The following is a 21,324-nucleotide window of genomic DNA, read 5'->3' on the forward strand; positions in this document are numbered from 1 at the left end:
CTGGTTCAACTCCGGCTCGAAGGAGGTGTTTTTTTCATGTTCCCACCAATGTTTTGGCTTGGAGCTGGCTTTCTCACAGCTGTCAGCAGAGCTTGAATTCGCAGTCCACAATTGGAAGGCAAAAGAGCTTTCCCTGACCGGGAATCGAACCCGGGCCGCGGCGGTGAGAGCGCCGAATCCTAACCACTAGACCACCAGGGAGGGATGGTGGGCTGGAGGGCTCGTGGGCTGGAGGGCTCGTGGGCTGGTGGGCAGGAGGGCTGGAGGGCTCGTGGCCTGGTGGGCTGGAGGGCTGGTGGGCTGGTGGGCTGGTGGGCTGGTGGGCTGGAGGGCTGGTAGTCTGTTCTCCTGATAACAAGGTGAGAATGAGCAGACATCAATGCTTGCCACCGTCACATCGAAAACCAACAAGTCTGTAACAATCGGGGCTCTTTACTATTGGTGGGCCAGTGGCGCAATGGATAACGCGTCTGACTATGGATCAGAAGATTCTAGGTTCGACTCCTGGCTGGCTCGCTCTGTGCTTGTTTTTCTCCGGCTTATTTTGTTGTTGTGTTTTTTTTCTATAAAGTCCAAAAGAAAAGGCAACTCTCTAGGCATTCTTCTATTTTTTCCAAAAAAAGGCACATTCTGCACACCCATTCCGATGTCTAGGGGAGACACGGACATGCTTTGGTATTGCCATTCGTCTCACAAAATGCAGGCTGGTGGGCCAGTTGATTCTAGAATGAACAATTTCATCGCTACTCTGTAACCGCTTTACTACTTTGAAGGGTGCAATGCCATGTGGTTTTGATGTCACAGGCTTGCCATTTTGAAGCCTTATCACTAATTGCCACCTGGACATTGAGAATAATTTGTAATCTGCATTAAACTGAACGAGCGAATAATCAGCATATTAAAAATTGGTCTCACTTTCATTATTAACCTCACAACATGTCAGTTTTGTACCTTGACAGACCGACGATAGGCAGTTTTTCCTCTAGATAACGGTTGCCATGTGTGTTTTCAGATGCATGACACAAGTATTTTAACCTGGACAAGACCTTAATTACCAGTTCGAGGTATAAATTCAGCAATCACAGGATTCTGGCCAAAAAACTGAACCATGTGTGAGTCAACAAACATGTCCCTTGAATGCATGCAACACTATATATTTCAGTAAACCGTCCCTTCGGATGATTCTTGTATTGCCAAATTATTATCACATTGTTACAGTCACACACCAAAAGCAACAGGCCACTACAAAACCCTGCGCCCACACTGGCCACATTTATGGAAAGTGGCCCACAAGCTTGTGGCCAGTTAAAGCTGGCCAGTTCCCATATGGTCTAGCAGTTAGGATTCCTGGTTTTCTCGTACGCAGCCAGGGGTTGACTCCAGTTTTTCCTCTAGATAAAGGTTGCCGTGTGTGTTTTCAAATGGATGACACGAGTATTTTCACTTGGACAAGAGCTTAATTACCAGTTTGAGGAATCAATTCTGCAATCACAGGAATCTGCCCAAATACACTGAACCCCCGGGTTGAGTGAAAAAACAGATTCCCTGAATGCATACAACACTATATAATTCAGAAAACCGTCCTTTTGCATAATTCTTGTTTTGCCAAATTATTATCACATTGTTACAGTCACAGAACTAAAGCAACAGGCCACTACAAGGTCCTGCGCCCACGCTGACCACATGTATGGAAAGTGCGCCAGAAGCCCATGGCCAGTTTAAAGTGTCCAAATCCCATATGGTCTAGCGGTTAGGATTCCTGGTTTTCACCCAGGCAGCCCGGGTTCAACTCCCGGTATGGGAATGCATGCTCCTTTTTGCTTCCCTCCTCAAAAATCCAGCAAATCTTCCTGCACCAGAAGTGACTTTTTGGCCAGCAGTAGAGCTACAGAACCCTGATATATTGAGGTTCTGATCCAGCAAATCTTCCTGCACCAGAAGTGACTTTTTGGCCAGCAGTAGAGCTACAGAACCCTGATATGTCGAGGTTCTGACTAGCCCTTAGCCCCTTCGATAGCTCAGCTGGTAGAGCGGAGGACTGTAGGTTGGAGTGTTGGCCATCCTTAGGTCGCTGGTTCAACTCCGGCTCGAAGGAGGTGTTTTTTTCATGTTCCCACCAATGTTTTGGCTTGGAGATGGCTTTCTCACAGCTGTCAGCAGAGCTTGAATTCGCAGTCCACAATTGGAAGGCAAAAGAGCTTTCCCTGACCGGGAATCGAACCCGGGCCGCGGCGGTGAGAGCGCCGAATCCTAACCACTAGACCACCAGGGAGGGATGGTGGGCTGGAGGGCTCGTGGGCTGGAGGGCTCGTGGGCTGGTGGGCAGGAGGGCTGGAGGGCTCGTGGCCTGGTGGGCTGGAGGGCTGGTGGGCTGGTGGGCTGGAGGGCTGGTAGTCTGTTCTCCTGATAACAAGGTGAGAATGAGCAGACATCAATGCTTGCCACCGTCACATCGAAAACCAACAAGTCTGTAACAATCGGGGCTCTTTACTATTGGTGGGCCAGTGGCGCAATGGATAACGCGTCTGACTATGGATCAGAAGATTCTAGGTTCGACTCCTGGCTGGCTCGCTCTGTGCTTGTTTTTCTCCGGCTTATTTTGTTGTTGTGTTTTTTTTCTCCAAAGTCCAAAAGAAAAGGCAACTCTCTAGGCATTCTTCTATTTTTTCCAAAAAAAGGCACATTCTGCACACCCATTCCGATGTCTAGGGGAGACACGGACATGCTTTGGTATTGCCATTCGTCTCACAAAATGCAGGCTGGTGGGCCAGTTGATTCTAGAAAGAACAATTTCATCGCTACTCTGTAACCGCTTTACTACTTTGAAGGGTGCAATGCCATGTGGTTTTGATGTCACAGGCTTGCCATTTTGAAGCCTTATCACTAATTGCCACCTGGACATTGAGAATAATTTGTAATCTGCATTAAACTGAACGAGCGAATAATCAGCATATTAAAAATTGGTCTCACTTTCATTATTAACCTCACAACATGTCAGTTTTGAACCTTGACAGACCGACAATAGGCAGTTTTTCCTCTAGATAACGGTTGCCATGTGTGTTTTCAGATGCATGACAAAAGTATTTTCACCTGGACAAGACCTTAATTACCAGTTCGAGGTATAAATTCAGCAATCACAGGATTCTGGCCAAAAAACTGAACCATGTGTGAGTCAACAAACATGTCCCTTGAATGCATGCAACACTATATATTTCAGTAAACCGTCCCTTCGGATGATTCTTGTATTGCCAAATTATTATCACATTGTTACAGTCACACACCAAAAGCAACAGGCCACTACAAAACCCTGCGCCCACACTGGCCACATTTATGGAAAGTGGCCCACAAGCTTGTGGCCAGTTAAAGCTGGCCAGTTCCCATATGGTCTAGCAGTTAGGATTCCTGGTTTTCTTGTACGCAGCCAGGGGTTGACTCCAGTTTCCTCTAGATAAAGGTTGCTGTGTGTGTTTTCAAATGGATGACACGAGTATTTTCACTTGGACAAGAGCTTAATTACCAGTTTGAGGAATCAATTCTGCAATCACAGGAATCTGCCCAAATACACTGAACCCCCGGGTTGAGTGAAAAAACAGATTCCCTGAATGCATACAACACTATATAATTCAGAAAACCGTCCTTTTGGATAATTCTTGTTTTGCCAAATTATTATCACATTGTTACAGTCACAGAACTAAAGCAACAGGCCACTACAAGGTCCTGCGCCCACGCTGACCACATGTATGGAAAGTGCGCCAGAAGCCCATGGCCAGTTTAAAGTGTCCAGATCCCATATGGTCTAGCGGTTAGGATTCCTGGTTTTCACCCAGGCGGCCTGGGTTCAACTCCCGGTATGGGAATGCATGCTCCTTTTTGCTTCCCTCCTCAAAAATCCAGCAAATCTTCCTGCACCAGAAGTGACTTTTTGGCCAGCAGTAGAGCTACAGAACCCTGATATGTCGAGGTTCTGACTAGCCCTTAGCCCCTTCGATAGCTCAGCTGGTAGAGCGGAGGACTGTAGGTTGGAGTGTTGGTCATCCTTAGGTCGCTGGTTCAACTCCAGCTCGAAGGAGGTGTTTTTTTCATGTTCCCACCAATGTTTTGGCTTGGAGCTGGCTTTCTCACAGCTGTCAGCAGAGCTTGAATTCGCAGTCCACAATTGGAAGGCAAAAGAGCTTTCCCTGACCGGGAATCGAACCCGGGCCGCGGCGGTGAGAGCGCCGAATCCTAACCACTAGACCACCAGGGAGGGATGGTGGGCTGGAGGGCTCGTGGGCTGCTGGGCTGGTGGGCTGGAGGGCTGGAGGGCTGGAGGGCTGGTAGTCTGTTCTCCTGATAACAAGGTGAGAATGAGCAGACATCAATGCTTGCCACCGTCACATCGAAAACCAACAAGTCTGTAACAATCGGGGGTCTTTACTTTTGGTGGGCCAGTGGCACAATGGATAACGTATCTGACTACGGATCAGAAGATTCTAGGTTCGACTCCTGGCTGGCTCGCTCTGTGCTTGTTTTTCTCCGGCTTATTTTGTTGTTGTGTTTTTTTTCTATAAAGTCCAAAAGAAAAGGCAACTCTCTAGGCATTCTTCTATTTTTTCCAAAAAAAGGCACATTCTGCACACCCATTCCGATGTCTAGGGGAGACACGGACATGCTTTGGTATTGCCATTCGTCTCACAAAATGCAGGCTGGTGGGCCAGTTGATTCTAGAATGAACAATTTCATCGCTACTCTGTAACCGCTTTACTACTTTGAAGGGTGCAATGCCATGTGGTTTTGATGTCACAGGCTTGCCATTTTGAAGCCTTATCACTAATTGCCACCTGGACATTGAGAATAATTTGTAATCTGCATTAAACTGAACGAGCGAATAATCAGCATATTAAAAATTGGTCTCACTTTCATTATTAACCTCACAACATGTCAGTTTTGTACCTTGACAGACCGACGATAGGCAGTTTTTCCTCTAGATAACGGTTGCCATGTGTGTTTTCAGATGCATGACACAAGTATTTTCACCTGGACAAGACCTTAATTACCAGTTCGAGGTATAAATTCAGCAATCACAGGATTCTGGCCAAAAAACTGAACCATGTGTGAGTCAACAAACATGTCCCTTGAATGCATGCAACACTATATATTTCAGTAAACCGTCCCTTCGGATGATTCTTGTATTGCCAAATTATTATCACATTGTTACAGTCACACACCAAAAGCAACAGGCCACTACAAAACCCTGCGCCCACACTGGCCACATTTATGGAAAGTGGCCCACAAGCTTGTGGCCAGTTAAAGCTGGCCAGTTCCCATATGGTCTAGCAGTTAGGATTCCTGGTTTTCTTGTAAGCAGCCAGGGGTTGACTCCAGTTTTTCCTCTAGATAAAGGTTGCCGTGTGTGTTTTCAAATGGATGACACGAGTATTTTCACTTGGACAAGAGCTTAATTACCAGTTTGAGGAATCAATTCTGCAATCACAGGAATCTGCCCAAATACACTGAACCCCCGGGTTGAGTGAAAAAACAGATTCCCTGAATGCATACAACACTATATAATTCAGAAAACCGTCCTTTTGGATAATTCTTGTTTTGCCAAATTATTATCACATTGTTACAGTCACAGAACTAAAGCAACAGGCCACTACAAGGTCCTGCGCCCACGCTGACCACATGTATGGAAAGTGCGCCAGAAGCCCATGGCCAGTTTAAAGTGTCCAGATCCCATATGGTCTAGCGGTTAGGATTCCTGTTTTTTTTTTTTTGACTTTTTGGCCAGCAGTAGAGCTACAGAACCCTGATATGTCGAGGTTCTGACTAGCCCTTAGACCCTTCGATAGCTCAGCTGGTAGAGTGGAGGACTGTAGGTTGGAGTGTTGGCCATCCTTAGGTCGCTGGTTCAACTCCGGCTCGAAGGAGGTGTTTTTTTCATGTTCCCACCAATGTTTTGGCTTGGAGCTGGCTTTCTCACAGCTGTCAGCAGAGCTTGAATTCGCAGTCCACAATTGGAAGGCAAAAGAGCTTTCCCTGACCGGGAATCGAACCCGGGCCGCGGCGGTGAGAGCGCCGAATCCTAACCACTAGACCACCAGGGATGGATGGTGGGCTGGAGGGCTGGTGGGCTGGAGGGCTGGTGGGCTGGTGGGCAGGAGGGCTGGAGGGCTCGTGGGCTGGTGGGCTGGTGGGCTGGAGGGCTAGTAGTCTGTTCTCCTGATAACAAGGTGAGAATGAGCAGACATCAATGCTTGCCACCGTCACATCGAAAACCAACAAGTCTGTAACAATCGGGGGTCTTTACTAGTGGTGGGCCAGTGGCGCAATGGATAACGTGTCTGACTACGGATCAGAAGATTCTAGGTTCGACTCCTGGCTGGCTCGCTCTGTGCTTGTTTTTCTCCGGCTTATTTTGTTGTTGTGTTTTTTTTCTCCAAAGTCCAAAACAAAAGGCAACTGTCTAGGCATTCTTCTATTTTTTCCAAAAAAAGGCACATTCTGCACACCCATTCCGATGTCTAGGGGAGACACGGACATGCTTTGGTATTGCCATTCATCTCACAAAATGCTGGCTGGTGGGCCAGTTGATTCTAGAATGAACAATTTCATCGCTACTCTGTAACCGCTTTACTACTTTGAAGGGTGCAATGCCATGTGGTTTTGATGTCACAGGCTTGCCATTTTGAAGCCTTATCACTAATTGCCACCTGGACATTGAGAATAATTTGTAATCTGCATTAAACTGAACGAGCGAATAATCAGCATATTAAAAATTGGTCTCACTTTCATTATTAACCTCACAACATGTCAGTTTTGTACCTTGACAGACCGACGATAGGCAGTTTTTCCTCTAGATAACGGTTGCCATGTGTGTTTTCAGATGCATGACACAAGTATTTTCACCTGGACAAGACCTTAATTACCAGTTCGAGGTATAAATTCAGCAATCACAGGATTCTGGCCAAAAAACTGAACCATGTGTGAGTCAACAAACATGTCCCTTGAATGCATGCAACACTATATATTTCAGTAAACCGTCCCTTCGGATGATTCTTGTATTGCCAAATTATTATCACATTGTTACAGTCACACACCAAAAGCAACAGGCCACTACAAAACCCTGCGCCCACACTGGCCACATTTATGGAAAGTGGCCCACAAGCTTGTGGCCAGTTAAAGCTGGCCAGTTCCCATATGGTCTAGCAGTTAGGATTCCTGGTTTTCTCGTACGCAGCCAGGGGTTGACTCCAGTTTTTCCTCTAGATAAAGGTTGCCGTGTGTGTTTTCAAATGGATGACACGAGTATTTTCACTTGGACAAGAGCTTAATTACCAGTTTGAGGAATCAATTCTGCAATCACAGGAATCTGCCCAAATACACTGAACCCCCGGGTTGAGTGAAAAAACAGATTCCCTGAATGCATACAACACTATATAATTCAGAAAACCGTCCTTTTGGATAATTCTTGTTTTGCCAAATTATTATCATATTGTTACAGTCACAGAACTAAAGCAACAGGCCACTACAAGGTCCTGCGCCCACGCTGACCACATGTATGGAAAGTGCCCCAGAAGCCCATGGCCAGTTTAAAGTGTCCAGATCCCATATGGTCTAGCGGTTAGGATTCCTGGTTTTCACCCAGGCGGCCCGGGTTCAACTCCCGGTATGGGAATGCATGCTCCTTTTTGCTTCCCTCCTCAAAAATCCAGCAAATCTTCCTGCACCAGAAGTGACTTTTTGGCCAGCAGTAGAGCTACAGAACCCTGATATGTCGAGGTTCTGACTAGCCCTTAGCCCCTTCGATAGCTCAGCTGGTAGAGCGGAGGACTGTAGGTTGGAGTGTTGGCCATCCTTAGGTCGCTGGTTCAACTCCGGCTCGAAGGAGGTGTTTTTTTCATGTTCCCACCAATGTTTTGGCTTGGAGCTGGCTTTCTCACAGCTGTCAGCAGAGCTTGAATTCGCAGTCCACAATTGGAAGGCAAAAGAGCTTTCCCTGACCGGGAATCGAACCCGGGCCGCGGCGGTGAGAGCGCCGAATCCTAACCACTAGACCACCAGGGAGGGATGGTGGGCTGGAGGGCTCGTGGGCTGCTGGGCTGGTGGGATGGAGGGCTGGAGGGCTGGAGGGCTGGTAGTCTGTTCTCCTGATAACAAGGTGAGAATGAGCAGACATCAATGCTTGCCACCGTCACATCGAAAACCAACAAGTCTGTAACAATCGGGGGTCTTTACTTTTGGTGGGCCAGTGGCGCAATGGATAACGCATCTGACTACGGATCAGAAGATTCTAGGTTCGACTCCTGGCTGGCTCGCTCTGTGCTTGTTTTTCTCCGGCTTATTTTGTTGTTGTGTTTTTTTTCTCCAAAGTCCAAAAGAAAAGGCAACTCTCTAGGCATTCTTCTATTTTTTCCAAAAAAAGGCACATTCTGCACACCCATTCCGATGTCTAGGGGAGACACGGACATGCTTTGGTATTGCCATTCGTCTCACAAAATGCAGGCTGGTGGGCCAGTTGATTCTAGAATGAACAATTTCATCGCTACTCTGTAACCGCTTTACTACTTTGAAGGGTGCAATGCCATGTGGTTTTGATGTCACAGGCTTGCCATTTTGAAGCCTTATCACTAATTGCCACCTGGACATTGAGAATAATTTGTAATCTGCATTAAACTGAACGAGCGAATAATCAGCATATTAAAAATTGGTCTCACTTTCATTATTAACCTCACAACATGTCAGTTTTGTACCTTGACAGACCGACGATAGGCAGTTTTTCCTCTAGATAACGGTTGCCATGTGTGTTTTCAGATGCATGACACAAGTATTTTCACCTGGACAAGACCTTAATTACCAGTTCGAGGTATAAATTCAGCAATCACAGGATTCTGGCCAAAAAACTGAACCATGTGTGAGTCAACAAACATGTCCCTTGAATGCATGCAACACTATATATTTCAGTAAACCGTCCCTTCGGATGATTCTTGTATTGCCAAATTATTATCACATTGTTACAGTCACACACCAAAAGCAACAGGCCACTACAAAACCCTGCGCCCACACTGGCCACATTTATGGAAAGTGGCCCACAAGCTTGTGGCCAGTTAAAGCTGGCCAGTTCCCATATGGTCTAGCAGTTAGGATTCCTGGTTTTCTCGTACGCAGCCAGGGGTTGACTCCAGTTTTTCCTCTAGATAAAGGTTGCCGTGTGTGTTTTCAAATGGATGACACGAGTATTTTCACTTGGACAAGAGCTTAATTACCAGTTTGAGGAATCAATTCTGCAATCACAGGAATCTGCCCAAATACACTGAACCCCCGGGTTGAGTGAAAAAACAGATTCCCTGAATGCATACAACACTATATAATTCAGAAAACCGTCCTTTTGCATAATTCTTGTTTTGCCAAATTATTATCACATTGTTACAGTCACAGAACTAAAGCAACAGGCCACTACAAGGTCCTGCGCCCACGCTGACCACATGTATGGAAAGTGCGCCAGAAGCCCATGGCCAGTTTAAAGTGTCCAAATCCCATATGGTCTAGCGGTTAGGATTCCTGGTTTTCACCCAGGCGGCCCGGGTTCAACTCCCGGTATGGGAATGCATGCTCCTTTTTGCTTCCCTCCTCAAAAATCCAGCAAATCTTCCTGCACCAGAAGTGACTTTTTGGCCAGCAGTAGAGCTACAGAACCCTGATATATTGAGGTTCTGATCCAGCAAATCTTCCTGCACCAGAAGTGACTTTTTGGCCAGCAGTAGAGCTACAGAACCCTGATATGTCGAGGTTCTGACTAGCCCTTAGCCCCTTCGATAGCTCAGCTGGTAGAGCGGAGGACTGTAGGTTGGAGTGTTGGCCATCCTTAGGTCGCTGGTTCAACTCCGGCTCGAAGGAGGTGTTTTTTTCATGTTCCCACCAATGTTTTGGCTTGGAGATGGCTTTCTCACAGCTGTCAGCAGAGCTTGAATTCGCAGTCCACAATTGGAAGGCAAAAGAGCTTTCCCTGACCGGGAATCGAACCCGGGCCGCGGCGGTGAGAGCGCCGAATCCTAACCACTAGACCACCAGGGAGGGATGGTGGGCTGGAGGGCTCATGGGCTGGTGGGCAGGAGGGCTGGAGGGCTCGTGGGCTGGTGGGCTGGTGGGCTGGAGGGCTGGTAGTCTGTTCTCCTGATAACAAGGTGAGAATGAGCAGACATCAATGCTTGCCACTGTCACATCGAAAACCAACAAGTCTGTAACAATCGGGGGTCTTTACTAATGGTGGGCCAGTGGCGCAATGGATAACGCGTCTGACTACGGATCAGAAGATTCTAGGTTCGACTCCTGGCTGGCTCGCTCTGTGCTTGTTTTTCTCCGGCTTATTTTGTTGTTGTGTTTTTTTTCTCCAAAGTCCAAAAGAAAAGGCAACTCTCTAGGCATTCTTCTATTTTTTCCAAAAAAAGGCACATTCTGCACACCCATTCCGATGTCTAGGGGAGACACGGACATGCTTTGGTATTGCCATTCGTCTCACAAAATGCAGGCTGGTGGGCCAGTTGATTCTAGAATGAACAATTTCATCGCTACTCTGTAACCGCTTTACTACTTTGAAGGGTGCAATGCCATGTGGTTTTGATGTCACAGGCTTGCCATTTTGAAGCCTTATCACTAATTGCCACCTGGACATTGAGAATAATTTGTAATCTGCATTAAACTGAACGAGCGAATAATCAGCATATTAAAAATTGGTCTCACTTTCATTATTAACCTCACAACATGTCAGTTTTGTACCTTGACAGACCGACGATAGGCAGTTTTTCCTCTAGATAACGGTTGCCATGTGTGTTTTCAGATGCATGACACAAGTATTTTCACCTGGACAAGACCTTAATTACCAGTTCGAGGTACAAATTCAGCAATCACAGGATTCTGGCCAAAAAACTGAACCATGTGTGAGTCAACAAACATGTCCCTTGAATGCATGCAACACTATATATTTCAGTAAACCGTCCCTTCGGATGATTCTTGTATTGCCAAATTATTATCACATTGTTACAGTCACACACCAAAAGCAACAGGCCACTACAAAACCCTGCGCCCACACTGGCCACATTTATGGAAAGTGGCCCACAAGCTTGTGGCCAGTTAAAGCTGGCCAGTTCCCATATGGTCTAGCAGTTAGGATTCCTGGTTTTCTCATACGCAGCCAGGGGTTGACTCCAGTTTTTCCTCTAGATAAAGGTTGCCGTGTGTGTTTTCAAATGGATGACACGAGTATTTTCACTTGGACAAGAGCTTAATTACCAGTTTGAGGAATCAATTCTGCAATCACAGGAATCTGCCCAAATACACTGAACCCCCGGGTTGAGTGAAAAAACAGATTCCCTGAATGCATACAACACTATATAATTCAGAAAACCGTCCTTTTGGATAATTCTTGTTTTGCCAAATTATTATCACATTGTTACAGTCACAGAACTAAAGCAACAGGCCACTTCAAGGTCCTGCGCCCACGCTGACCACATGTATGGAAAGTGCGCCAGAAGCCCATGGCCAGTTTAAAGTGTCCAGATCCCATATGGTCTAGCGGTTAGGATTCCTGGTTTTTTTTTTTTTGACTTTTTGGCCAGCAGTAGAGCTACAGAACCCTGATATGTCGAGGTTCTGACTAGCCCTTAGACCCTTAGATAGCTCAGCTGGTAGAGCGGAGGACTGTAGGTTGGAGTGTTGGCCATCCTTAGGTCGCTGGTTCAACTCCGGCTCGAAGGAGGTGTTTTTTTCATGTTCCCACCAATGTTTTGGCTTGGAGCTGGCTTTCTCACAGCTGTCAGCAGAGCTTGAATTCGCAGTCCACAATTGGAAGGCAAAAGAGCTTTCCCTGACCGGGAATCGAACCCGGGCCGCGGCGGTGAGAGCGCCGAATCCTAACCACTAGACCACCAGGGATGGATGGTGGGCTGGAGGGCTGGTGGGCTGGTGGGCAGGAGGGCTGGAGGGCTCGTGGGCTGGTGGGCTGGTGGGCTGGAGGGCTGGTAGTCTGTTCTCCTGATAACAAGGTGAGAATGAGCAGACATCAATGCTTGCCACCGTCACATCGAAAACCAACAAGTCTGTAACAATCGGGGGTCTTTACTAATGGTGGGCCAGTGGCGCAATGGATAACGCGTCTGACTACGGATCAGAAGATTCTAGGTTCGACTCCTGGCTGGCTCGCTCTGTGCTTGTTTTTCTCCGGCTTATTTTGTTGTTGTGTTTTTTTTCTCCAAAGTCCAAAAGAAAAGGCAACTCTCTAGGCATTCTTCTATTTTTTCCAAAAAAAGGCACATTCTGCACACCCATTCCGATGTCTAGGGGAGACACGGACATGCTTTGGTATTGCCATTCATCTCACAAAATGCTGGCTGGTGGGCCAGTTGATTCTAGAATGAACAATTTCATCGCTACTCTGTAACCGCTTTACTACTTTGAAGGGTGCAATGCCATGTGGTTTTGATGTCACAGGCTTGCCATTTTGAAGCCTTATCACTAATTGCCACCTGGACATTGAGAATAATTTGTAATCTGCATTAAACTGAACGAGCGAATAATCAGCATATTAAAAATTGGTCTCACTTTCATTATTAACCTCACAACATGTCAGTTTTGTACCTTGACAGACCGACGATAGGCAGTTTTTCCTCTAGATAACGGTTGCCATGTGTGTTTTCAGATGCATGACACAAGTATTTTCACCTGGACAAGACCTTAATTACCAGTTCGAGGTATAAATTCAGCAATCACAGGATTCTGGCCAAAAAACTGAACCATGTGTGAGTCAACAAACATGTCCCTTGAATGCATGCAACACTATATATTTCAGTAAACCGTCCCTTCGGATGATTCTTGTATTGCCAAATTATTATCACATTGTTACAGGCACACACCAAAAGCAACAGGCCACTACAAAACCCTGCGCCCACACTGGCCACATTTATGGAAAGTGGCCCACAAGCTTGTGGCCAGTTAAAGCTGGCCAGTTCCCATATGGTCTAGCAGTTAGGATTCCTGGTTTTCTCGTACGCAGCCAGGGGTTGACTCCAGTTTTTCCTCTAGATAAAGGTTGCCGTGTGTGTTTTCAAATGGATGACACGAGTATTTTCACTTGGACAAGAGCTTAATTACCAGTTTGAGGAATCAATTCTGCAATCACAGGAATCTGCCCAAATACACTGAACCCCCGGGTTGAGTGAAAAAACAGATTCCCTGAATGCATACAACACTATATAATTCAGAAAACCGTCATTTTGGATAATTCTTGTTTTGCCAAATTATTATCACATTGTTACAGTCACAGAACTAAAGCAACAGGCCACTACAAGGTCCTGCACCCACGCTGACCACATGTATGGAAAGTGCGCCAGAAGCCCATGGCCAGTTTAAAGTGTCCAAATCCCATATGGTCTAGCGGTTAGGATTCCTGGTTTTCACCCAGGCGGCCCGGGTTCAACTCCCGGTATAGGAATGCATGCTCCTTTTTGCTTCCCTCCTCAAAAATCCAGCAAATCTTCCTGCACCAGAAGTGACTTTTTGGCCAGCAGTAGAGCTACAGAACCCTGATATGTCGAGGTTCTGATCCAGCAAATCTTCCTGCACCAGAAGTGACTTTTTGGCCAGCAGTAGAGCTACAGAACCCTGATATGTCGAGGTTCTGACTAGCCCTTAGCCCCTTCGATAGCTCAGCTGGTAGAGCGGAGGACTGTAGGTTGGAGTGTTGGCCATCCTTAGGTCGCTGGTTCAACTCCGGCTCGAAGGAGGTGTTTTTTTCATGTTCCCACCAATGTTTTGGCTTGGAGATGGCTTTCTCACAGCTGTCAGCAGAGCTTGAATTCGCAGTCCACAATTGGAAGGCAAAAGAGCTTTCCCTGACCGGGAATCGAACCCGGGCCGCGGCGGTGAGAGCGCCGAATCCTAACCACTAGACCACCAGGGAGGGATGGTGGGCTGGAGGGCTCGTGGGCTGGAGGGCTCGTGGGCTGGTGGGCAGGAGGGCTGGAGGGCTCGTGGGCTGGTGGGCTGGTGGGCTGGAGGGCTGGTAGTCTGTTCTCCTGATAAGAAGGTGAGAATGAGCAGACATCAATGCTTGCCACTGTCACATCGAAAACCAACAAGTCTGTAACAATCGGGGGTCTTTACTAATGGTGGGCCAGTGGCGCAATGGATAACGCGTCTGACTACGGATCAGAAGATTCTATGTTCGACTCCTGGCTGGCTCGCTCTGTGCTTGTTTTTCTCCGGCTTATTTTGTTGTTGTGTTTTTTTTCTCCAAAGTCCAAAACAAAAGGCAACTCTCTAGGCATTCTTCTATTTTTTCCAAAAAAAGGCACATTCTGCACACCCATTCCGATGTCTAGGGGAGACACGGACATGCTTTGGTATTGCCATTCGTCTCACAAAATGCAGGCTGGTGGGCCAGTTGATTCTAGAATGAACAATTTCATCGCTACTCTGTAACCGCTTTACTACTTTGAAGGGTGCAATGCCATGTGGTTTTGATGTCACAGGCTTGCCATTTTGAAGCCTTATCACTAATTGCCACCTGGACATTGAGAATAATTTGTAATCTGCATTAAACTGAACGAGCGAATAATCAGCATATTAAAAATTGGTCTCACTTTCATTATTAACCTCACAACATGTCAGTTTTGTACCTTGACAGACCGACGATAGGCAGTTTTTCCTCTAGATAACGGTTGCCATGTGTGTTTTCAGATGCATGACACAAGTATTTTCACCTGGACAAGACCTTAATTACCAGTTCGAGGTACAAATTCAGCAATCACAGGATTCTGGCCAAAAAACTGAACCTTGTGTGAGTCAACAAACATGTCCCTTGAATGCATGCAACACTATATATTTCAGTAAACCGTCCCTTCGGATGATTCTTGTATTGCCAAATTATTATCACATTGTTACAGTCACACACCAAAAGCAACAGGCCACTACAAAACCCTGCGCCCACACTGGCCACATTTATGGAAAGTGGCCCACAAGCTTGTGGCCAGTTAAAGCTGGCCAGTTCCCATATGGTCTAGCAGTTAGGATTCCTGGTTTTCTTGTACGCAGCCAGGGGTTGACTCCAGTTTTTCCTCTAGATAAAGGTTGCCGTGTGTGTTTTCAAATGGATGACACGAGTATTTTCACTTGGACAAGAGCTTAATTACCAGTTTGAGGAATCAATTCTGCAATCACAGGAATCTGCCCAAATACACCGAACCCCCGGGTTGAGTGAAAAAACAGATTCCCTGAATGCATACAACACTATATAATTCAGAAAACCGTCCTTTTGGATAATTCTTGTTTTGCCAAATTATTATCACATTGTTACAGTCACAGAACTAAAGCAACAGGCCACTACAAGGTCCTGCGCCCACGCTGACCACATGTATGGAAAGTGCGCCAGAAGCCCATGGCCAGTTTAAAGTGTCCAGATCCCATATGGTCTAGCGGTTAGGATTCCTGGTTTTTTTTTTTTTACTTTTTGGCCAGCAGTAGAGCTACAGAACCCTGATATGTCGAGGTTCTGACTAGCCCTTAGCCCCTTCGATAGCTCAGCTGGTAGAGCGGAGGACTGTAGGTTGGAGTGTTGGCCATCCTTAGGTCGCTGGTTCAACTCCGGCTCGAAGGAGGTGTTTTTTTCATGTTCCCACCAATGTTTTGGCTTGGAGCTGGCTTTCTCACAGCTGTCAGCAGAGCTTGAATTCGCAGTCCACAATTGGAAGGCAAAAGAGCTTTCCCTGACCGGGAATCGAACCCGGGCCGCGGCGGTGAGAGCGCCGAATCCTAACCACTAGACCACCAGGGATGGATGGTGGGCTGGAGGGCTCGTGGGCTGGTGGGCAGGAGGGCTGGAGGGCTCGTGGGCTGGTGGGCTGGTGGGCTGCAGGGCTGGTAGTCTGTTCTCCTGATAACAAGGTGAGAATGAGCAGACATCAATGCTTGCCACCGTCACATCGAAAACCAACAAGTCTGTAACAATCGGGGGTCTTTACTAATGGTGGGCCAGTGGCGCAATGGATAACGCGTCTGACTACGGATCAGAAGATTCTAGGTTCGACTCCTGGCTGGCTTGCTCTGTGCTTGTTTTTCTCCGGCTTATTTTGTTGTTGTGTTTTTTTTCTCCAAAGTCCAAAAGAAAAGGCAACTCTCTAGGCATTCTTCTATTTTTTCCAAAAAAAGGCACATTCTGCACACCCATTCCGATGTCTAGGGGAGACACGGACATGCTTTGGTATTGCCATTCATCTCACAAAATGCTGGCTGGTGGGCCAGTTGATTCTAGAATGAACAATTTCATCGCTACTCTGTAGCCGCTTTACTACTTTGAAGGGTGCAATGCCATGTGGTTTTGATGTCACAGGCTTGCCATTTTGAAGCCTTATCACTAATTGCCGCCTGGACATTGAGAATAATTTGTAATCTGCATTAAACTGAACGAGCGAATAATCAGCATATTAAAAATTGGTCTCACTTTCATTATTAACCTCACAACATGTCAGTTTTGTACCTTGACAGACCGACGATAGGCAGTTTTTCCTCTAGATAACGGTTGCCATGTGTGTTTTCAGATGCATGACACAAGTATTTTCACCTGGACAAGACCTTAATTACCAGTTCGAGGTATAAATTCAGCAATCACAGGATTCTGGCCAAAAAACTGAACCATGTGTGAGTCAACAAACATGTCCCTTGAATGCATGCAACACTATATATTTCAGTAAACCGTCCCTTCGGATGATTCTTGTATTGCCAAATTATTATCACATTGTTACAGTCACACACCAAAAGCAACAGGCCACTACAAAACCCTGCGCCCACACTGGCCACATTTATGGAAAGTGGCCCACAAGCTTGTGGCCAGTTAAAGCTGGCCAGTTCCCATATGGTCTAGCAGTTAGGATTCCTGGTTTTCTCGTACGCAGCCAGGGGTTGACTCCAGTTTTTCCTCTAGATAAAGGTTGCCGTGTGTGTTTTCAAATGGATGACACGAGTATTTTCACTTGGACAAGAGCTTAATTACCAGTTTGAGGAATCAATTCTGCAATCACAGGAATCTGCCCAAATACACTGAACCCCCGGGTTGAGTGAAAAAACAGATTCCCTGAATGCATACAACACTATATAATTCAGAAAACCGTCCTTTTGGATAATTCTTGTTTTGCCAAATTATTATCACATTGTTACAGTCACAGAACTAAAGCAACAGGCCACTACAAGGTCCTGCGCCCACGCTGACCACATGTATGGAAAGTGCGCCAGAAGCCCATGGCCAGTTTAAAGTGTCCAAATCCCATATGGTCTAGCGGTTAGGATTCCTGGTTTTCACCCAGGTGGCCCAGGTTCAACTCCCGGTATGGGAATGCATGCTCCTTTTTGCTTCCCTCCTCAAAAATCCAGCAAATCTTCCTGCACCAGAAGTGACTTTTTGGCCAGCAGTAGAGCTACAGAACCCTGATATGTCGAGGTTCTGATCCAGCAAATCTTCCTGCACCAGAAGTGACTTTTTGGCCAGCAGTAGAGCTACAGAACCCTGATATGTCGAGGTTCTGACTAGCCCTTAGCCCCTTCGATAGCTCAGCTGGTAGAGCGGAGGACTGTAGGTTGGACTGTTGGCCATCCTTAGGTCGCTGGTTCAACTCCGGCTCGAAGGAGGTGTTTTTTTCATGTTCCCACCAATGTTTTGGCTTGGAGCTGGCTTTCTCACAGCTGTCAGCAGAGCTTGAATTCGCAGTCCACAATTGGAAGGCAAAAGAGCTTTCCCTGACCGGGAATCGAACCCGGGCCGCGGCGGTGAGAGCGCCGAATCCTAACCACTAGACCACCAGGGATGGATGGTGGGCTGGAGGGCTCGTGGGCTCGTGGGCTGGTGGGCTGGTGGGCTGGAGGGCTGGTAGTCTGTTCTCCTGATAACAAGGTGAGAATGAGCAGACATCAATGCTTGCCACCGTCACATCGAAAACCAACAAGTCTGTAACAATCGGGGGTCTTTACTAATGGTGGGCCAGTGGCGCAATGGATAACGCGTCTGACTACGGATCAGAAGATTCTAGGTTCGACTCCTGGCTGGCTCGCTCTGTGCTTGTTTTTCTCCGGCTTATTTTGTTGTTGTGTTTTTTTTCTCCAAAGTCCAAAAGAAAAGGCAACTCTCTAGGCATTCTTCTATTTTTTCCAAAAAAAGGCACATTCTGCACACCCATTCCGATGTCTAGGGGAGACACGGACATGCTTTGGTATTGCCATTCGTCTCACAAAATGCAGGCTGGTGGGCCAGTTGATTCTAGAAAGAACAATTTCATCGCTACTCTGTAACCGCTTTACTACTTTGAAGGGTGCAATGCCATGTGGTTTTGATGTCACAGGCTTGCCATTTTGAAGCCTTATCACTAATTGCCACCTGGACATTGAGAATAATTTGTAATCTGCATTAAACTGAACGAGCGAATAATCAGCATATTAAAAATTGGTCTCACTTTCATTATTAACCTCACAACATGTCAGTTTTGTACCTTGACAGACCGACGATAGGCAGTTTTTCCTCTAGATAACGGTTGCCATGTGTGTTTTCAGATGCATGACACAAGTATTTTCACCTGGACAAGACCTTAATTACCAGTTCGAGGTATAAATTCAGCAATCACAGGATTCTGGCCAAAAAACTGAACCATGTGTGAGTCAACAAACATGTCCCTTGAATGCATGCAACACTATATATTTCAGTAAACCGTCCCTTCGGATGATTCTTGTATTGCCAAATTATTATCACATTGTTACAGTCACACACCAAAAGCAACAGGCCACTACAAGACCCTGCGCCCACACTGGCCACATTTATGGAAAGTGGCCCACAAGCTTGTGGCCAGTTAAAGCTGGCCAGTTCCCATATGGTCTAGCAGTTAGGATTCCTGGTTTTCTTGTACGCAGCCAGGGGTTGACTCCAGTTTTTCCTCTAGATAAAGGTTGCCGTGTGTGTTTTCAAATGGATGACACAAGTATTTTCACTTGGACAAGAGCTTAATTACCAGTTTGAGGAATCAATTCTGCAATCACAGGAATCTGCCCAAATACACTGAACCCCCGGGTTGAGTGAAAAAACAGATTCCCTGAATGCATACAACACTATATAATTCAGAAAACCGTCCTTTTGGATAATTCTTGTTTTGCCAAATTATTATCATATTGTTACAGTCACAGAACTAAAGCAACAGGCCACTACAAGGTCCTGCGCCCACGCTGACCACATGTATGGAAAGTGCCCCAGAAGCCCATGGCCAGTTTAAAGTGTCCAGATCCCATATGGTCTAGCGGTTAGGATTCCTGGTTTTCACCCAGGCGGCCCGGGTTCAACTCCCGGTATGGGAATGCATGCTCCTTTTTGCTTCCCTCCTCAAAAATCCAGCAAATCTTCCTGCACCAGAAGTGACTTTTTGGCCAGCAGTAGAGCTACAGAACCCTGATATGTCGAGGTTCTGACTAGCCCTTAGCCCCTTCGATAGCTCAGCTGGTAGAGCGGAGGACTGTAGGTTGGAGTGTTGGCCATCCTTAGGTCGCTGGTTCAACTCCGGCTCGAAGGAGGTGTTTTTTTTCATGTTCCCACCAATGTTTTGGCTTGGAGCTGGCTTTCTCACAGCTGTCAGCAGAGCTTGAATTCGCAGTCCACAATTGGAAGGCAAAAGAGCTTTCCCTGACCGGGAATCGAACCCGGGCCGCTGCGGTGAGAGCGCCGAATCCTAACCACTAGACCACCAGGGAGGGATGGTGGGCTGGAGGGCTCGTGGGCTGCTGGGCTGGTGGGATGGAGGGCTGGAGGGCTGGAGGGCTGGTAGTCTGTTCTCCTGATAACAAGGTGAGAATGAGCAGACATCAATGCTTGCCACCGTCACATCGAAAACCAACAAGTCTGTAACAATCGGGGGTCTTTACTTTTGGTGGGCCAGTGGCGCAATGGATAACGCATCTGACTACGGATCAGAAGATTCTAGGTTCGACTCCTGGCTGGCTCGCTCTGTGCTTGTTTTTCTCCGGCTTATTTTGTTGTTGTGTTTTTTTTCTCCAAAGTCCAAAAGAAAAGGCAACTCTCTAGGCATTCTTCTATTTTTTCCAAAAAAAGGCACATTCTGCACACCCATTCCGATGTCTAGGGGAGACACGGACATGCTTTGGTATTGCCATTCGTCTCACAAAATGCAGGCTGGTGGGCCAGTTGATTCTAGAATGAACAATTTCATCGCTACTCTGTAACCGCTTTACTACTTTGAAGGGTGCAATGCCATGTGGTTTTGATGTCACAGGCTTGCCATTTTGAAGCCTTATCACTAATTGCCACCTGGACATTGAGAATAATTTGTAATCTGCATTAAACTGAACGAGCGAATAATCAGCATATTAAAAATTGGTCTCACTTTCATTATTAACCTCACAACATGTCAGTTTTGTACCTTGACAGACCGACGATAGGCAGTTTTTCCTCTAGATAACGGTTGCCATGTGTGTTTTCAGATGCATGACACAAGTATTTTCACCTGGACAAGACCTTAATTACCAGTTCGAGGTATAAATTCAGCAATCACAGGATTCTGGCCAAAAAACTGAACCATGTGTGAGTCAACAAACATGTCCCTTGAATGCATGCAACACTATATATTTCAGTAAACCGTCCCTTCGGATGATTCTTGTATTGCCAAATTATTATCACATTGTTACAGTCACACACCAAAAGCAACAGGCCACTACAAAACCCTGCGCCCACACTGGCCACATTTATGGAAAGTGGCCCACAAGCTTGTGGCCAGTTAAAGCTGGCCAGTTCCCATATGGTCTAGCAGTTAGGATTCCTGGTTTTCTCGTACGCAGCCAGGGGTTGACTCCAGTTTTTCCTCTAGATAAAGGTTGCCGTGTGTGTTTTCAAATGGATGACACGAGTATTTTCACTTGGACAAGAGCTTAATTACCAGTTTGAGGAATCAATTCTGCAATCACAGGAATCTGCCCAAATACACTGAACCCCCGGGTTGAGTGAAAAAACAGATTCCCTGAATGCATACAACACTATATAATTCAGAAAACCGTCCTTTTGCATAATTCTTGTGTTGCCAAATTATTATCACATTGTTACAGTCACAGAACTAAAGCAACAGGCCACTACAAGGTCCTGCGCCCACGCTGACCACATGTATGGAAAGTGCGCCAGAAGCCCATGGCCAGTTTAAAGTGTCCAAATCCCATATGGTCTAGCGGTTAGGATTCCTGGTTTTCACCCAGGCGGCCCGGGTTCAACTCCCGGTATGGGAATGCATGCTCCTTTTTGCTTCCCTCCTCAAAAATCCA

General features: G+C 46.6%; 20 non-coding genes across 20 annotated transcripts; 10 read left to right on the forward strand and 10 right to left on the reverse strand.

The window, feature by feature from the left end:
• Nucleotides 1-129: 129 nt before the first annotated feature.
• Nucleotides 130-201, reverse strand: trnae-cuc (transfer RNA glutamic acid (anticodon CUC)). Its single transcript has one exon. It is a non-coding gene; the product is annotated as a tRNA-Glu (tRNA).
• Nucleotides 202-443: 242 nt separating this feature from the next.
• On the forward strand, nucleotides 444-516 carry trnah-aug (transfer RNA histidin (anticodon AUG)). The gene has a single exon. It is a non-coding gene; the product is annotated as a tRNA-His (tRNA).
• Nucleotides 517-2,200: 1,684 nt separating this feature from the next.
• trnae-cuc (transfer RNA glutamic acid (anticodon CUC)) lies at nucleotides 2,201-2,272 on the reverse strand. The gene has a single exon. It is a non-coding gene; the product is annotated as a tRNA-Glu (tRNA).
• A 226-nt stretch (nucleotides 2,273-2,498) lies between these two features.
• trnah-aug (transfer RNA histidin (anticodon AUG)) lies at nucleotides 2,499-2,571 on the forward strand. The gene has a single exon. It is a non-coding gene; the product is annotated as a tRNA-His (tRNA).
• A 1,410-nt stretch (nucleotides 2,572-3,981) lies between these two features.
• On the forward strand, nucleotides 3,982-4,069 carry trnay-gua (transfer RNA tyrosine (anticodon GUA)). The gene is given in 2 exon segments: nucleotides 3,982-4,018; nucleotides 4,034-4,069. It is a non-coding gene; the product is annotated as a tRNA-Tyr (tRNA).
• A 105-nt stretch (nucleotides 4,070-4,174) lies between these two features.
• trnae-cuc (transfer RNA glutamic acid (anticodon CUC)) lies at nucleotides 4,175-4,246 on the reverse strand. Its single transcript has one exon. It is a non-coding gene; the product is annotated as a tRNA-Glu (tRNA).
• A 1,768-nt stretch (nucleotides 4,247-6,014) lies between these two features.
• Nucleotides 6,015-6,086, reverse strand: trnae-cuc (transfer RNA glutamic acid (anticodon CUC)). The gene has a single exon. It is a non-coding gene; the product is annotated as a tRNA-Glu (tRNA).
• Nucleotides 6,087-7,585: 1,499 nt separating this feature from the next.
• Nucleotides 7,586-7,657, forward strand: trnae-uuc (transfer RNA glutamic acid (anticodon UUC)). The gene has a single exon. It is a non-coding gene; the product is annotated as a tRNA-Glu (tRNA).
• Nucleotides 7,658-7,974: 317 nt separating this feature from the next.
• Nucleotides 7,975-8,046, reverse strand: trnae-cuc (transfer RNA glutamic acid (anticodon CUC)). The gene has a single exon. It is a non-coding gene; the product is annotated as a tRNA-Glu (tRNA).
• Nucleotides 8,047-9,513: 1,467 nt separating this feature from the next.
• trnae-uuc (transfer RNA glutamic acid (anticodon UUC)) lies at nucleotides 9,514-9,585 on the forward strand. The gene has a single exon. It is a non-coding gene; the product is annotated as a tRNA-Glu (tRNA).
• Nucleotides 9,586-9,981: 396 nt separating this feature from the next.
• trnae-cuc (transfer RNA glutamic acid (anticodon CUC)) lies at nucleotides 9,982-10,053 on the reverse strand. The gene has a single exon. It is a non-coding gene; the product is annotated as a tRNA-Glu (tRNA).
• A 194-nt stretch (nucleotides 10,054-10,247) lies between these two features.
• trnar-acg (transfer RNA arginine (anticodon ACG)) lies at nucleotides 10,248-10,320 on the forward strand. The gene has a single exon. It is a non-coding gene; the product is annotated as a tRNA-Arg (tRNA).
• A 1,518-nt stretch (nucleotides 10,321-11,838) lies between these two features.
• Nucleotides 11,839-11,910, reverse strand: trnae-cuc (transfer RNA glutamic acid (anticodon CUC)). Its single transcript has one exon. It is a non-coding gene; the product is annotated as a tRNA-Glu (tRNA).
• Nucleotides 11,911-12,104: 194 nt separating this feature from the next.
• On the forward strand, nucleotides 12,105-12,177 carry trnar-acg (transfer RNA arginine (anticodon ACG)). Its single transcript has one exon. It is a non-coding gene; the product is annotated as a tRNA-Arg (tRNA).
• A 1,684-nt stretch (nucleotides 12,178-13,861) lies between these two features.
• trnae-cuc (transfer RNA glutamic acid (anticodon CUC)) lies at nucleotides 13,862-13,933 on the reverse strand. The gene has a single exon. It is a non-coding gene; the product is annotated as a tRNA-Glu (tRNA).
• A 1,800-nt stretch (nucleotides 13,934-15,733) lies between these two features.
• trnae-cuc (transfer RNA glutamic acid (anticodon CUC)) lies at nucleotides 15,734-15,805 on the reverse strand. The gene has a single exon. It is a non-coding gene; the product is annotated as a tRNA-Glu (tRNA).
• A 1,951-nt stretch (nucleotides 15,806-17,756) lies between these two features.
• Nucleotides 17,757-17,828, reverse strand: trnae-cuc (transfer RNA glutamic acid (anticodon CUC)). The gene has a single exon. It is a non-coding gene; the product is annotated as a tRNA-Glu (tRNA).
• Nucleotides 17,829-17,998: 170 nt separating this feature from the next.
• Nucleotides 17,999-18,071, forward strand: trnar-acg (transfer RNA arginine (anticodon ACG)). Its single transcript has one exon. It is a non-coding gene; the product is annotated as a tRNA-Arg (tRNA).
• A 1,216-nt stretch (nucleotides 18,072-19,287) lies between these two features.
• Nucleotides 19,288-19,359, forward strand: trnae-uuc (transfer RNA glutamic acid (anticodon UUC)). The gene has a single exon. It is a non-coding gene; the product is annotated as a tRNA-Glu (tRNA).
• A 1,857-nt stretch (nucleotides 19,360-21,216) lies between these two features.
• On the forward strand, nucleotides 21,217-21,288 carry trnae-uuc (transfer RNA glutamic acid (anticodon UUC)). Its single transcript has one exon. It is a non-coding gene; the product is annotated as a tRNA-Glu (tRNA).
• Nucleotides 21,289-21,324: the final 36 nt, after the last annotated feature.

The sequence above is a fragment of the Carassius gibelio genome, chromosome A11 (assembly GCF_023724105.1).
Source record: "Carassius gibelio isolate Cgi1373 ecotype wild population from Czech Republic chromosome A11, carGib1.2-hapl.c, whole genome shotgun sequence".
Taxonomy (NCBI): Eukaryota; Metazoa; Chordata; class Actinopteri; order Cypriniformes; family Cyprinidae; genus Carassius; species Carassius gibelio.